This window comes from Magnolia sinica, chromosome 17 (genome assembly GCF_029962835.1).
Source record: "Magnolia sinica isolate HGM2019 chromosome 17, MsV1, whole genome shotgun sequence".
NCBI classification, from domain to species: domain Eukaryota; kingdom Viridiplantae; phylum Streptophyta; class Magnoliopsida; order Magnoliales; family Magnoliaceae; genus Magnolia; species Magnolia sinica.
The window spans coordinates 72276235-72281088 of record NC_080589.1 but is presented as its reverse complement, the minus strand read 5'-3'; the positions used below and the strand labels follow the sequence as shown (position 1 = coordinate 72281088).

At 37.7% G+C, this 4854-nt stretch overlaps 2 long non-coding RNA genes across 2 annotated transcripts; both read left to right on the top strand.

The window, feature by feature from the left end:
• The first annotated feature begins 414 nt into the window (after positions 1 to 414).
• On the top strand, positions 415 to 2185 carry LOC131231638 (uncharacterized). Its single transcript, XR_009164481.1, has 2 exons — positions 415 to 1172; positions 1308 to 2185. It is a non-coding gene; the product is annotated as an uncharacterized LOC131231638 (long non-coding RNA).
• An 891-nt stretch (positions 2186 to 3076) lies between these two features.
• LOC131231281 (uncharacterized) lies at positions 3077 to 4383 on the top strand. Its single transcript, XR_009164273.1, has 3 exons — positions 3077 to 3391; positions 3571 to 3769; positions 3905 to 4383. It is a non-coding gene; the product is annotated as an uncharacterized LOC131231281 (long non-coding RNA).
• The last annotated feature ends 471 nt before the right edge of the window (positions 4384 to 4854 follow it).

The window sequence follows — 4854 nt, the reverse complement described above, 5'->3', positions numbered from 1 at the left end:
CACGGGTGTTTATCGTGAGGTCAAGCGCATAGTACCTTTTCTATATATATATATATATATTACTACCAAAAAACTAGGCGAAGCCGATGGACTTGGGGTAGTTTTAGTTAAAGCTAAAATCCATCGGTATCGCCGACGGCTAAAACTCGTCGGCGAAACCCAGTCCGCAAAAATAAGCAGCCTTTTAATGGTGGACGTTCAATCGCTACTATTTTCTTATGGTGTGGTCCACCTGAGATTTAGATTTGGCTAATTTTTTTGATAACATACTAAAACGATCTTGGGAAATGGATGGATGGTGTGGATAGAACACAAACATTATGGTGGGGCCTACAGGCACCGACCGCTAGCCACAGCCATTGGCAACGTCATAAGCCAAACCGTGCGCGCGTCACCCTCCCTCCGAAGCCAAACCGCATCCCTCTCCCCCCAAAATCAGGAAACCGTAGGCCCCCAAAATTGAAGAAGCCCTCATCCGCGCCTGATCTCTCTGCTCCCAAAATCCATCCCTCTCCAACATTTCTTAGGGTTTCCCCCCAAAACCAAACCGCGTCCCTCTCTCCCGAAAATCCGAGAAATCCTAATGCCCCAAGAATCGGAAAAACCCTCTTTCGTGCCCAATCTCTCTGCTCCTGAAATCCAGATATTTCTCTCTAATATCTTTTAGGGTTTCTTCTAAAAAACCCTAGATCTGATTTCCACATACTGAATTGATCGTCGGCTGCTTGGATCAATCCTTTTCTCTTCTTTTGTCATGTAATGGATCGATCAGATTTCGGATCTTTCTTAGATTCATTGCCGGCCGCAAGCCCAAGATGTCCTCAACAGATTCTGTCGCTCTTCTGAGAAATAGAATCGTCGGACGGATAGATCTCAGTCCTCCAGATCGTCCAATCCCCGATCTAACGGATCAGATCCACCAGCTCCCTTGCTGCATCAGGCTCAATGGCCCTTGTCCCATCTCCGACTACTTCAAGCCCAAAAAGACTGGCATCGTTGTTGATTCCATGGGTTTTTTGGATTTGGATTTGCCTCATATCCATGGGTTTATGGATGTATGAATTTGGCAAATCCCCAACAAAAAACAAACATGGGAGATTTTAAATCCATGGATTCACAAATCCTTGCTCCTAATCCCTCACCTCAAATGGCTCCTATTTTTTGCGGCAAAGGTATGTCAATGCAGACCTCTTGTCCTGGGTATTTTTTATATATATATTTTTAATTCAGTTATAGTGTAGGAAGCAGAGGCTTTATTGCTAAGTTAATTTACTCACTACTCTTCTATTTTGTGCTTCTGCAACTAGAGCAGAGCTTTCTGTTTTGGTTCTATATTCAATTTGGGTTTGTTTGGATTCCACCATTTTTATGGTTTTGCAGTCTGCCTTAGGTGAGTTACTGACCCCTGTTTCAATTCCTCTCTATTTTGATATTTTCAATTACTATTTTCTATACTTATAAATTCCAATTCATGAAATTGATGAATGCTCGAGCTGGAAGAATCTTTTGCTTTATTTCCCTTTCTGCTATCTATATTAAGCATCAGGGGGCTGACTTATTATAATTGGAAAATTGGGAGGATTCTGAAAGCTAATCGTCGTCTAGTTCAATGTCCGGTGGGTTTTTGTTGTTTTGATTTGGGGGAATGACTCTTTTATTTGGATCATATTTTAGATGCACTTTGGCTTCGGTATGAAACTTCGGATACCATTTTGGGTCATCATTTGGATTTTTTTTGATGCAGAAGTTTCTTTGATGCAGAAAACAATTGTAAGCTTTTGTTTGTTGCTAGTAAGTTTTGAATTCCAATTTCCTTTGGTTAGTAAAGGTTCAATTTCAGGAATTTATGCAATACGCATGATTGATATCCTTGATATATCAGAGGCGTATAGCTCACATAGTAGAGCAGTTTGCATGGGAGCAATACGGGGTCCATTCCCCTGCATCTGTACTCTGAAGCCTATTCTAGAAGACAATGTACACCAGTTCTTAAATGCTGGTGATACTCTATCTAGATGATACCCAGGATTTGGAGGGCTCGGCTTACCTTAATGTATGCCACATGTACTTTGGATTTGTCACTACCGTTTTCTTCTTTGGTGGGAATAAAAAGGGATGGGTACAATAAGGGGTCCAATGTGTGGAAAACTATAAACAAGGTTGTTACCATCCGATTGTACAGTAATGTTCTGGCTCTAGGGATGGGTATTACATTACTCTTCAATGGCCATCTTGAAAACTCCATTAATCTTAAATGGTTTTTACCATCCGATTCGGAGCATAAAAAATGGATGGCCATGTTCATTTATAATAAAAAGCAGATTAAGCAATCCATACAGATGATGACTGACAATCAAAGAAACAGTAGCTCGCATGTTCAATGAAATTACTCAAAGAAGCTTTTACCTGTAATCTCTTTACAGATAACAGCTATAAATTTGTACAATTGGTGTATTTTTCTTCTTAACCATTTATTTACAAGACCACAATCAAATTGTTTGGATTTTATATTGCTTAACAATAGCAAATATCTACTTAATCTCTAAATTTTTAAATTTAAAATTATTAAGTATCAAGTCCAATCTGGTCAAGTATTCATTTAACCCAACCCAGTTGAACATCGAGTGGAGTCAAGAGTTCTCAGGTTTTCAAAATATGTGATAGTAGCTAAGAGCAAAAGAGAAGGCAGACTATGAGAATGATACAAGTGTCTACCTGTGAGAGCTCGATCTAAGAGTATGAGATAGTAGCTAAGAGCAAAAGTCAAATGATTGGCTGCCCAACCAAACATCAGCTTTCCTCCTTACCCTGATGGCAAGTTTACTTTTTTTCCTATCTTGTTTTGTGACAAAGACATTGATCTTCAAATGGCATCTAACACTACTCTGTGAACTGCCCCAAGCCCGCCAATTGCCTTATGGCCATTCAGGCTATTGCAAACTAACAGGCTTTTTATTCATCTACTTTGATTAAACCTTATATATCATGTGCATATAGATGTTCCTAGTTTTCTAAGATGTTTGTTGCCCTACATTCTGAACTTTCTGAGTTGGGCATATAAAAATTTTTTAATTTTTCCTAGCCTATTGGCAGGCCTACAAGTAAGGTATTATAAGGTAAGATAACCAGGGATCTAACCTGGATCACTCATACTTGTAGTGGTCTTACTTTTGTTTACTTGGACAGTTTAATAGATTGATGAGGATTGTCATTCATTTTTTTTCTAAGAAAAAGTTACTCTCTTGTTATTTATCCAGGACTAATCAACATGCAGTTGGATGAAAAAATTGGCAATCTGATTACAATTTGGTAGAGGTTCATTATCCAATGGAAGCCTTTCAAAGTGTTCCAATAGCTGATTCCAAAGTGCAGCTTCTAGAAATACATGCAGGTTAGCTTTTTCTCCAAAATGTTTCCTGGCTTTGGTATTTCAATTTTCAGGGAATATTATGCGTATAGCCTAATACTTGGTTTTTACGATTCTGATAAGTGAGAAATGGTTGGAATTAGCTCTCTCCTCAGAAGTAATTTGTTTTTTGTAATATTAATGGATCTGAATCAATCTTACAGAAGGTTGAAATGAGGTGTCTCTTGCCAAGAAGTCTGCTGGATCATGGATTTTTTTCTGGATCACCTCTGCATGAAGAAGACAGGAATAAGAAATCAAATGGCCTATTTCGCAATGTCCTTTTTTGTGTTACAGGCTCGTGAGAAGTTTCTATCATTAAGGAAAGGTACAAAGTCGGATGTTGCTGCTGTCTTAGAAGAGGTAGTCCTATTTTCAATTGAGAGGCCTTTTTCTAATCGTGACTCATAAAAAATCTGACATTTTGTTTTTGGTATTTCATTTGTCAGCTTAATTCCTTAAGATAGAAATATTGATTTATGTATAGGCATATTTGAGGACCTACACATTGCAAGGTCTTCATTCGAGTAGGCTCGCTTCAATCTGGTATTTACAGCCCTACAATGTCTGAACTGTAAACTACTGGTGGTTCACAGAGTTCCACAAAGATTAACAATGTGGCTCCCAAAAAGGTAGGCCTGCCTGTATGGTTGCTGGACGCTTTTGATACCTGTTCATCAAGAAAACCTACTATTTTATGCTAAGAAATAAAAAGCACTTTAATTTTATGCATCAATTGCATATTGAAACATTGCTGGAAGTAGCTTCATGTAAGTTGGCTGTTTTGTTTCTCAGTCTTGGATTCACAAGTCAAAATGATATTAGGATTTTGCTGATGCTATGTTTTCTTTTATTTGCTTTAAGTTGCAATAACAGCTTCCTTCTGCTAATTTTTTGTGTTGGTTATTAGGTCTCACAGGTTGTCATTCACATACAAGGCTTGTATATTATGGATATAGTCGTCAATTTCTGCAGGTTGGGTTGTTTTTGCATTTCCCTTTTTATTTCATCAATTTCATTACTATATTTGTCTTATCTTTTTGCATCGTCTCTGTTCTAATGTGCTTAATCATGTGATTGTTTGTCTTCAACATAATCACGTGCAAATGCAACCTAGATCTAAATAATTGAATGTGGACTGCATTTCTAGATTTAAAGCCACGGACTTCAAGAAAACCCCCACAGGTCAAGCAGCAAAATAAACAAAGACTTAATGATATGTGGTCTCTTTTTTTTTTAAAGCATATATCCAATCCAAATATTTGGAATTTGGATGATATATTTGATTTTGATTTCTTTTTTTTTCTATTGTGTAGACTTTCCTTCTCAAATAGGTTGGTTCGTTCAGAGCTTTGGAGAAATGGGTATATCTAATTTTGGATGTGTTGATTAATATACATCCATAACTAGATATACCAATTTCTCCAATGCCCTAATGAACTAACTTA